Raw genomic sequence first — 12,177 nt, forward strand, 5'->3', positions numbered from 1 at the left:
TGTCTTTGTGTTCTGGTGCTCCTGAAAGTGTCAGCCATGTGCTTTCTCTCCTGGAATGGGTTTTAGGCTAGACCAGTCATTGGTTGGCCGCTCCCTCTATCTCTATGCCACCCTTTCCCCAGCCCAGCCCAGAGGCAGGACAGACTATAGGCCAAAGGTTATGTGGCCAGGTTGGTTTTTCACTCCCTCCACTTGAAGCCTTGCCTGGTCACGGGAGATGGCCAGTGCAGACTATGTATTTCTATTTCTAGGAATCTTAGCTGCGGTCATCCTTGTAGATTCCTGGGAATTTCCCTTGCCCAGGTTTTTGCCTGACCATGAAAAGGCCGCTTTTTACAGTAGCCTCTTTCAGTACTTGTTCCTTGCATGTCCCCAAACCCAATTGTTTACATTCACATCCTCACTTTTCTGCAGTCCATTCATGATAACTTTTCTATTTCCCTTCCTCAGGGAGATCTGGATGTCTCCTATTGAACCCTTCTTGTTACCTAGTTTCTCACAGTCTGTGGATTGTAGCATAGCTATTCTTTATTTTACTGCTAATCTCTATTTATGATGGAATATATACCACATTTTTCTTTCTTTGTCTGTGTTACCTCACTCAAGATGACTTTTTCTAATTCCACCTATTTGCCTTCAGATTTCCTGATGTCATTGCTTTTAACAGCTGAGTAATAATCCAATGTATAAATGTACTACCTTTTTTTCTTTATGCATTTCTCAGTTGAGAGCCATCTAGATGGTTTCCACATTCTGGCTATTACAACAAAACAACTATAAACATAGTTGAGTAAGTTTACTTGTTTTATGATTGAGCATCCTTTCAATATGTGTCCCAGAGTGGTATAGTTAGATCTTATGGTAGATTGATTTCAGGTTTTCTGTTGAACTGCCCTACTGATTTCCAAAGTGGTTGTATAAGTGTGCACTCCTATATCCTGGCCTTAAACTACAGAAGCAGATTTAGGTTTTACCTGAGCACAGGGCAGATCTAGGATCTCCAGCCCCAGCAGCTATACTGGTGGCCAGGCTAGTCTTTGGGACCCGAAGTAAGGTACAGACCACATCCCGCTTTAATTTCTTTATGCCTGCCCAACAACCCCAGACTGCACTGACACTACTGGGCTCCATATACCAGCCTACTACCTTTGAAGGAGTGTTAGACTTTATAAGAGGCCAGGTGGGATCCAGGAGAACTAGGTAAAACCATGCTCCCCACTCACTAACACTCCTTAAAACCAACCCAACAATCCAAAATTACAATCCCTCCCCAGGGTTCCACATTAGGGCCCATACTCTGAGAGCTTTCACACAGGCCAGAATGGCAAGACTGCCCCAGGTAAAACACTACACATGCCCACTGCCCACTAAACTCTTTTAATCCTACCCAACAACCCTAGACTGCACCCCCTTCTCTGGGCTCCATATCCTGGTCTACAACTTTAGAAGAAGATTTTGACTTTTCCAGTAACCAAGCAAGATCTAGGGACCCCAGAAAATAAACAAACAAATCAGTAAAGAACAAAACTAAACAAAATGCCTTCAGTATGGGAAAGAGACATTCAGAAAGAAAAAAAAGGTGTCAGGGAATGGGAAGGAGATAAAGTAGTGGGGATGAATGTAGTCAAAATGCATTCTAAACAGATAGGAAATTGTAAATAAATTTAGTTTTTAATATGTTAAAAGGGAAATAAATCAATCAACATAATCTACTACTTAAATTATTATTGTAATAAAATACCCAAGGCTGAGTGATTTATCAAGAAAAGAGATGCACAAGGCTGTCAGTCTGGGAAGTATGAGGTATAAGACTTGGCAGTACTCTCTGCTCATCAACCTTGCAGGTGGCACTATGGAGGAACCGCATGACAATATGTGGGAAATGGAGATGTCATATGGTAAAGATAGGAAACCAGAAGTAGAGAAGAATCTTCTGTGATTTTCATAACAGCCAACTCTGGAGAACACAGTCACTCATCAGGAGCAGCATTAATTTGTTCCTAGGGAAGAATTTACAAAGATCTAGTAACTGAGAGTTTTCAGAACTTCCTGGAGATTTGACCACATTGGTGCTGTGCACCTGACAAGCAAGACTTCTTATAGGAGACAAACACAGTATGTGCTCACTTGAAAGTGTATATTAACTGTAGAGTAAAAGTAACTATGATACAATCCACAGACTCGGAGATTATAAGTAATAAGGAGGACTCAAGGGAGTTGCTCAGATTTCTCTGGGATGGCAAAGTAGAAGAGATTTCATAGATGGACTCGGGCAGGAAGAGATGGGAAACATAAGGGATCAGGTGGGAGTGAGGTGAAAATATTGAAAGAGACAAATGAAAGGGGACAGGCATTTCAGGCTCATATATAAAGCTGGTGCCAAGGGAAACTCATAGGAATCTACAGGGATGACTCAAGCTAAGAATCCTAGCAGTAGGGTAGCCTGAACTGGGGTCTCCTGTGACCAGGCAAGACAGACAATGGAAGGATTGGGCATTAATCTAGCCACATAACCTGTGACCACAGTCTATCCTGCCTATTAGGATAGGCAGGATTCTTATCCTGCTGGAATTGGTGCTTATGCCACTTGTCACCAGAGAGGCTTCATTCAGCAACTTAAGAAAACATATGCAGAGACCCATAGCCAAATTTTATGCTAAGCCTGGGAAATCCTGCTGAGTAGAGTCAGGAGGGATTATAGGAATCAGAGAGAACAAGGATATCACAGAATCAACTAACCTGTATTTATAGGAACTCACAGAATCTGATCCAACTACCAGGAAACATGCATGGAACTCACGTAGAACCTCTGCATATATGTTGTATTGTCTGGTCTTCTTGTGGGACTCCTAACAGTGGGAACAGGGTCTGTCTCTTTTACTGGATTTTGGGACCCATGCTCCTCATACCGGTTTGCCTTGCCCAGCCTTAATAATAGGGGAGACATTCATTTTTACTGTAATTTGATATGCCATGTTTTCTTGATATTCATGGGAGGCCTGTCCTTTTTTTTAATAGAAATGGAGGAGTGGATGGGGGAGGGACAGAGAAGAAATGCAGGACTAGGAGGAGACGAGGGAGGGGAAACTGAGTTCAAGTTGTAAAATAAATAAATAAATATTTAAAAATAAAGAAAACAAGATCCTGTACCAGAAGATTTATCGGAGAGATGAGTGTATTCCTGACCGGCTGGCAGATGCCACCTGAAAGGGAGCACAGACACCCTCAACCCCCTAAACTTTCAGGTCGTTCTGCAGGGGCTTCTCTCCCCAGTTACTGCCTATCTCTTCCTATCCCATCCCAGCCTGCTCCCAGGCATTCCTTCCCTTCTGTGGGGTCATAAGATCTCCCAACTCTGCCTGTTTTGGAGCTGAGGCTCTGGGGACAAAGTGTTGTGTAAAACCGGGAAGGAGTTCCTTCGTTTCACTGAGCCTGCAAACAGCAAGCCTGTCCTTTTGTCTGCAAGGGACATGGTCAGCAAGTGGTCAGATCCTGTACCAGAAGATCCATTGGAGAGCCTGCACACAGCAAGCTTGTCCTTTTGTCTGCGAGGTCCCTGGCCAGCAAGTGGCCCTGATTTTGTTCCAGAAGATCCATTGGAGAGCATTTGAAGGAAGAGATGGGCAGGCGCCAATGCAAGTATTCCTCCAACAATCTGAAAAACAACATGATAACACTAGAACCCAGTGAACATACAGCAGGAAGACTTGAACACCCTAATCCAGAAGAAGTAGAAAAAATAGACATTATGAAAGTGATAGAGACCCTTAAACAGGATGTGAAAAACTCCCTTAAAGAAATGGATGAGAAGAATAACAAAAAGTTTGAAGAAAAAAATAAATCCCTAAAAGATACCCTAAGAAACCATGAAAAAAAAAAACAAAACCAAACAGATAATGGAAACAGTTCAAGACTTTAAAACTGAAATGGAGGCAATGAAGAAAACACAAACCAAGGGACAGCTGGATATGGAAAATCTAGGTAAAGGAACAGGGACTACAGAGACAAGCATAGCCAACAGAATACAAGAGATCGAAGAATTTCAGATGCTGAAGACACTATAGAGAAAATAAACATATTGATCAAAGAAAATAGCAAATCCAACAAATTCTCATAACAAAACATTCAGGAAATATGGGACACCATAGAAGACCAAACCTTAGATTAATAGGGGTAGAAAAAGGAGAATTACAGCTCAAAGGCCCAGAAAATATATTCAACAAAATTATAGAAGAAAACTTTCCCAACCTAAAGAAGGATACTCCTATGAAGGCACAAGAAGCATACAGAACACCAAATAGACTGGATCAAAAAAAAAAAGCCTCCTCTCATCATATAATAATCAAAACACAAAACATACAAAATAAAGAAAGAATATTAAGAGCTGCAAAGAAAAAAGTTCATGTAACTTATAAAGGTAAACCTATCAGACTTACACCTGACTTCTCTATGGAAACCATGAAAGTCAAAAGGTCTTGGATAGATGTGCTGCAGAAACTAAGAGACCATGGATACAAGCCCAGGCTACTATATCCAGCCAAGCTTTCATTCACCATCAATGGAGAAAACAAAATACTCCAGGTTAAAAACAAATTTAAACCATAGGTAGCCACAAACCCAGCCTTACAGAAAGTATTAGAAGGAAAATAACAACCCAAAAAATCCAACAATGCCCACAATAACTCAGACATCTAACAACCATTAACCAGCACAACTCAAAGAAGGGAGACACACAAACTCTACCACCCCCCCAAAATAATAATAACTGGAGTTAACAACCACTGGTCATTAATATCACTTAACATCAATGGACTCAATTCACCTATAAAAAGGCACAGGCTAAGAGATTGGATGCAAAAACAGTAGCCAACATTCTGCTGCTTACAAGAAACACAGCTCAACCACAAAGACAGACATCTACTCAGAGTAAAGGGTTGGTGAAGGAGGAAGGTCATTGGTTCAAAAATAAAGAAACTGTTTGTCCCTCATAGGTTAGAACATAGGTGGGTGGAGTAAACAGAAGAGAATGCTGGGAGGAAGAGGAAGTGAGCTCAGATGCCATGCTCCCCTCTCCCGGGCAGACGCGATGCCGCTCCTCTCCAGAGCAGACGCAATGAAGCTCCGACCCAGGATGGACGTAGGCTAAAATCTTCCCGGTAAGCACACCTTAGGGTGCTACACACATAAATTAGAAATGGTCTCGTCCAGGTGCGAGAATTAGCCTGTAAGGACTAGAGTTAATGGGCCAAGCAGTGTTTAAATGAATACAGTTTGTGTGTTGTTATTTCGGGGCATAAGCTAGCTAGGCGACCAGGAGCTGGGGTGGCAGGAACACAGCCCACAGCTCCTACTACAGAATGGTGCCCAATGTGGGGCCAACTGAGTCCACAGAAAGCCTGGGAAAGCTTGGGAAAAAATAGAGTAAAGCATGTTTTCTTGGTAGCAGCAATTTCTTGGGTCTGCTCTGCTTGCTTGAGGCAAGCAAGCGCTCTCATCTGAGAGAGGCTTCCTGACTCAGCTTTAGCTGCAAAAACTTGCAGTTCTCTTAAGAGGTCCTGCCATGAAACACTTAAATGGTATTGATAAAAGCTGACTGAATGCTTGTTTGTTTTCAGCTGTAGCAGGAAAAAGTTGTGCTGTTTTAAAATGCTGGCGTTCTGGTCTGTCCTGCCAAGGCAAACTCTGACTGTTTGAGGCAGGAGGGCCGACTACAGAGAGAGGACTTGAGTGTTGTCTGTGGATATAGTGTTGCAGCTTGCTTGCTGGCAGGGACTTTGTGTTTTTTTTTTAATGTGTTGAGAAACTCCTTTTTTTATTAATTAATTAATTAATTTAATTATTAAAGATTTCTGCCTCTTCCCCGCCAACACCTCCCATTTCCCCCCTCCCCCAATCAAGTCTTCCTCCCTCCTCAGCCCAAAGAGGAATCAGGTTTCCCTGCCCTGTGGGAGGTCCAAGGACCACCCACCTCCATCCAGGTCTATTAAGGTGAGCATCCAAACTACCTAGGCTCCCACATAGCCATTACATGCAATAGGATCAAAAACCCATTGCCATTGTTCTTCAGTTCTCAGTAGTCCTCATTGTCCACTATGTTCAGCGAGTCCGGTTTTGTCCCATGCTTTTTCAGACCCCGGCCAGCTGGCCTTGGTGAGTTCCCCATAGAATATCTCCATTGCCTCAGTGTGTGGGTGCACCCCTCGTGGTCCTGAGTTCCTTGCTCGTGCTCTCTCTCCTTTTGCTCCTCCTTTGGATCGTGAGACTTCAGTCCAGTGCTCCAATGTTGGTCTCTGTCTCTGTCTTCTTTCATCGCCTGATGAAGGTTAATATTCAGGAGGATGCTTATATGTTTTTCTTTGGGTTCACCTTCTTATTTAGCATCTCTAGAATCACAAATTATAGTATCAATGTCCTTTATTTATGGCTAGAAACCAAATATGAGTGAGTACATCCCATGTTCCTTTTTTTGGGTCTGGCTTAACTCACTCAGGATAGTGTTTTCAATTTCCATCCGTTTGTATGCAAAATTCAAGAAGTCATTGTTTTTTACTGCTGAGTAGTACTCTAATATGTATATATTCCATACTTTCTTCATCCATTCTTCCATTGAAGGGCATCTAGGTTGTTTCCAGGTTCTGGCTATTACAAACAATGCTGCTATGAACATAGTTGAGCATATACTTTTGTTGTATGTTAGGGCATCTCTTGGGTATATTCCCAATAGTGGTATTGCTGGGTCGAGAGGTAGGTTGAACCCGACTTTCCTGAGAAACCGCCACACTGCTTTCCAAAGTGGTTGCACAAGTTTGCATTCCCACCAGCAATGGATGAGTGTGCCCCTTTCTCCAAAACCTCTCCAGCAGAGGCTATCATTGGTGTTTTTGATTTTAGCCATTCTGACAGGTGTAAGATGGTATCTTAATGTTGTCTTGATTTGCATTTCCCTGATTGCTAAGGAAGTTGAGCATGATCTTAAGTGTCTTTTGGCCATTTGAACTTCTTCTGTTGAAAAGTCTCTGTTCAGCTACGTGCCCCATTTTATAATTGAATTGATTAACCTTTTACGGTCTAATTTCTTGAGTTCTTTATATATTTTGGAGATCAGACCTTTGTCAGTTGCAGGGTTGGTGAAGATCTTCTCCCAGTCAGTGGGTTGCCTTTCTGTCTTAGTGACAGTGTCCTTTGCTTTACAGAAGCTTCTCAGTCTCAGGAGGTCCCATTTATTCAATGATGTCCTTAGTGTTTGTGCTGCTGGGGTTATACGTAGGAAGTGTTCTCCTGTGCCCCTGTGTTGTAGAGTACTTCCCACTTTCTCTTCTATCAGGTTCAGTGTGTTTGGACTGATATTGAGGTTTTTAATCCATTTGGACTTGAGTTTTGTGCATGGTGATAGATATGGATCTATTTTCATTCTTCTACAGATTGACATCCAGTTTTGCCAGCACAATTTGTTGAAGATGCTCTCTTTTTTCCATTGTATACTTTTAACTCCTTTATCGAAAATCAGGTTTTCATACGTTTGTAGGCTAAAGTCAGGGTCTTCTATTCGATTCCATTGGTCGACTTCTCTGCTTTTATGCCAGTACCAAGCTGTTTTCTTTTCTTTTTTTTCTTTTTTTTTTTTTTTTTGGTTTTTCGAGACAGGGTTTCTCTGTGGCTTTGGAGCCTGTCCTGGAACTAGCTCTGTAGACCAGGCTGGTCTTGAACTCACAGAGATCCACCTGCCTCTGCCTCCCGAGTGCTGGAATTAAAGGCGTGCGCCACCATCGCCCGGCCCAAGCTGTTTTCAATACTGTAGCTCTGTAATAGAGTTTGAAGTCAGGGATGGTAATGCCTCCAGACGATCCTTTATTGTATAAGATTGTTTTGGCTATCTTGGGTTTTTTGTTTTTCCATATAAAGTTGATTATTGTCTTCTCCAGATCTGTGAAGAATTTTGATGGGATTTTGATGGGGATTGCATTGAATCTATAGATTGCTTTTGGTAGAATTGCCATTTTTACTATGTTGATCCTCCCAATCCAAGAGCAAGGGAGATCCTTCCATTTTCTGGTGTCCTCTTCAATTTCTTTCTTCAAAGACTTAAAGTTCTTGCCAAATAGATCCTTCACTTCCTTGGTCAGAGTTACCCCAAGATATTTTATGCTATTTGTGGCTATTGTGAAAGGTGATGCTTCTCTCATTTCCCTCTCTGCTTCCTTATCCTTAGTGTATAGGAAGGCAACTGATTTTTTGGAGTTGATTTTGTAACCTGCCACACTACCAAAGGTGTTTATCAGCTGTAGAAGTTCTTTGGTAGAGTTTTTGGGGTCGTTTATGTATACTATCATATCATCTGCAAATAATGAAAGCTTAACTTCTTCCTTTCCAATATGAATCCCCTTGATCCCCTTATGTTGTCTTATTGCTATTGCTAGAACTTCAAGCACTATATTGAAGAGGTATGGAGAGAGTGGACATCCTTGTTGTGTTCCTGATTTTAGTGGGATGGCTTTGAGTTTTTCTCTGTTTAATTTAATGTTAGCTGCTTGCTTGCTGTAAATAGCTTTTATTATATTTAGGTATGACCCTTGTATCCCTAATCCCTCCAAGACCTTCATCATAAAGGGGTGTTGAATTTTGTCGAATGCTTTTTCAGCATCTAATGAAATGATCATATGGTTTTTTCTTTCAGTTTATTTATATGGTTGATTACATTGATAGATTTGTGTATGTTGAACCAGCCCTGCATCTCTGGAATGAAGCCTACTTGATCATAGTGGATAACTTTTCTAATATGTTCTTGGATTCGGTTTGCCAGTATTCTATTGAGAATTTTTGCGTCAATGTTCATGAGTGAGATAGGCCTGTAATTCTCTTTCTTGGTTGGGTCTTTGTGTGGTTTTGGTATCAGGGTAATTGTAGCTTCATAAAAGGAATTTGGCAATGACTCTTCTGTTTCTATATTGTGAAATACATTAAGGAGTATAGGTATTAGCTCTTCTTGGATTTCTGTTACAATTCTGCATTGAAACCATCTGGTCCTGGGCTTTTTTTGGAAGGGAGATTTTTGATAACTGTTTCTAATTCTTCGCGACTAACAGGAATATTTAGATCATTCACCTGGTCTTGGTTTAGGTTTCGTATATGGTACTTATCTAAAAAAGTGTCCATTTCTTTTGCATTTTCCAGTTTTGTGGCATACAGTCTTTTGTAGTAAGATCTAATGACTCTCTGAATTTCCTCTGTGTCTGTGGTTATGTCCCCCTTTTCATTTCTGATCTTATTTATTTGCGTGTTCTCTCTCTGTCATTTAATTAGTTTGGATAGGGGTTTGTTAATCTTGTTGATTTTCTCCAAGAACCAACTTTTTGTTTCATTGATTCTTTGGACTGTTTTCTGTGTTTCTATTTTGTTGATTTCTGCCCTCAGTTTGATTATTTCCAGTCTTCTACTCCTCCTGGGCGCGTCTGCTTCTTTTTTTTCTAGAGCTTTCAGATGTGCTGTTAAGTCCCCAATGTATGCTTTCTCCGTTTTCTTTAAGTGGGCACTTAGTGCTATGAACTTTCCTCTTAGCACTGCTTTCATCGTGTCCCATAGGTTTGAGTATGTTGTCTCTTTGTTTTCATTAAATTCAAGGAAGACTTTAATTTCTTTCTTAATTTCTTCCTTGACCCAGGTGTGGTTCAGTAGTTGACTGTTCAGTTTCCATGAGTTTGTCAGCTTTCTGGGAGTAGCATTGTTGGTGCCTTCTAACTTTAATCCATGGTGATCTGATAAGACACAGGTGGACACTGATATTTTTTTGTATCTGTGGAGGTTTCCTTTGTTTCCAAGTATGTGGTCAATTTTCGAGAAGGTTCCATGAGCTGCAGAGAAGAAGGTGTATTCTTTCCTATTTGGGTGGAGTGTTCTATAGATGTCTGTTAAGTCCATTTGCTTCATTACCTCCAACAATTCTCTTAATTCTCTATTAGTTTTCTGTCTGATTGACCTGTCCATTGGTGAGAGAGGTGTGTTGAAGTCTCCTACTACTAGTGTGTGTGATTTGATGTCTGCCTTGAGTTTTAGCAATATTTCTTTTACATAAGTGGGTGCTTTTATATTAGGGGCATAGATATTCAGGATTGCGACTTCATCCTGCTGAATTGTTCCTGTTATGTGTATAAAGTGTCCCTCTCCATCTCTTCTGATTGATTTTAGTTTGAAGTCAGTTTTGTTAGAAATTAGTATGGCCACACCTGCTTTTTTCTTAGGACCATTTGCTTGAAAAACCTTTTCCCAACCCTTTACTCTGAGTAGATGCCTGTCTTTGTGGTTGAGATGAGTTTCTTGCAAACAGCAGACTGTTGGATCCTGTTTTTGTATCCAATCTCTTAGCCTGTGCCTTTTTATAGGTGAATTCAGACCATTAATATTAAGTGATATTAATGACCAGTGATTGTTACTCCGGTTATTCTTATTGCTTTTGGAAGAAGAGTTTGTGTGTCTCCCTTCTTTGAGTTGTGCTGTTGAAGGGTCGCTAGATGCCTGGGTTATTGTAGGCAGTGTTGGCAATGTTGGATTCCTTGGGTTGTGATTTTCCTTCTATTACTTTCTGTAGGGCTGGATTTGTGGCAACGTATTGTTTAAATTTGTTCTTATCCTGGAATGTCTTGTTTTCTCCATTGATAGTGAACGATAGCTTGGCTGGGTATAGTAGTTTGGGTTTGCATCCATGGTCTCTTAGTTTCTGTAGTACCTCTATCCAGGATCTTCTGGCTTTCATGGTTTCCATAGAGAAGTCAGGTGTAAGTCTGATCAGTTTACCTTTATAAGTCACTTGGCCTTTTTCCTTTGCAGCTCTTAATATTCTTTCTTTAATCTGTATATTTTGTGTTTTGATTATTATATGGTGAGGGGATGTTTTTTTTTTGATCCAGTCTGTTTGGTGTTCTGTATGCTTCTTGAATATTCAAAGGAATATCTTTCTTTAAGTTGGGAAAGTTTTCTTCCATAATTTTGTTAAAAATATTTTCTGGACCTTTGAGCTGTGCCTCTTCTCCTTCTTCTATCCCTATTATTCTTATGTTTGGTCTTTTTATTGTATCCCATATTTCCTGAATGTTTTGCGATGAGAATTTGTTGGTTTTGGTGTTTTCTTTGATCAGTCCGTTTATTTTCTCTATGGTGTCTTCAGAATCTGAGATTCTTTCTTCTATCTCTTGTATTCTATTGATTATGCTTCTTTCTGTAGTCTCTGCTCGTTGACCTATATTTGCCATATCCAACTGATTCTCAGTTTGTGTTTTCTTCCTTGCTGCCATTTCAGTTTTCAATTCTTGGACTGTTTCCATTACCTGTTTGATCGTTTTTTCTTGGCTTCCCAGGGTATCATTTACATATTTACTCATTTCTTCAAACTTTTTGTTATACTTCTCATCCATTTCTATGAGGGCGTTTTTTACATGTTGTTTAAGGGACTCTATTGCTTTCAAAAAGTCAATTTTTTCCTCTTCTCCTGTGTTAAGGTGTTCAAGTCCTTGTGTTGTAAGATCATTGGGTTCCGGTGTTTTCATGTTGTTTTTCAGATTGTTGGGTGAATTCTTGCCTTGGCGTCTGCCCATCTCCTCTTATTGATGCTATCTAATGGGTTTAATTGTAGCGGGGCAATCTGCTCTCAGTGCAGGCTTCTCTGTTTCTTGCCCACACAATCCCGTATCCGTTGCCTCCACCGCCTGGGCCCGCCTGTCAGCTGGTGCCTCCAATGCCCGGACTTGCCTCCCTGCCGGTGCCTCCGCCGCCCGGGCCTGCCTTCCGGTGCCTCTGCCGCCTGGGCTTGCCTGCGCGCCGGTGCCTTCTCCGCCCGGACTTGCCTGCCTGCTGGTGCCTCTGCTGCCTGGGCCTGCCTGTGCGCCTGTGCCTCCACCGCACAGACTTGCCTGCCTGCCAGTGCCTCCGCCATCTAGGTCTGCCTGCCGGTGCCTCCGCCGCCCGGATTTGCCTGCCTGCCGGTGCCTTCGCTGCCTGGGCCTGCCTGCTGGTGCCTCCGCCGCCTGGGCCTACCTGTGCGTCGGTGTCTCCGCCTCCTGGGCCTCTGGCAGGGACTTTGAAACGCCACAGAGTTGTGGTGATAAACATGGCTCCAGCAGTACCTCTGCCATGAGGCTGGAAAGCTAAGGAATGGGCTGGATCCAGCCGCCAAAGCCACCGCTTTAA

The sequence above is a fragment of the Chionomys nivalis genome, chromosome 1 (assembly GCF_950005125.1).
Source record: "Chionomys nivalis chromosome 1, mChiNiv1.1, whole genome shotgun sequence".
Lineage (NCBI taxonomy): Eukaryota > Metazoa > Chordata > Mammalia > Rodentia > Cricetidae > Chionomys > Chionomys nivalis.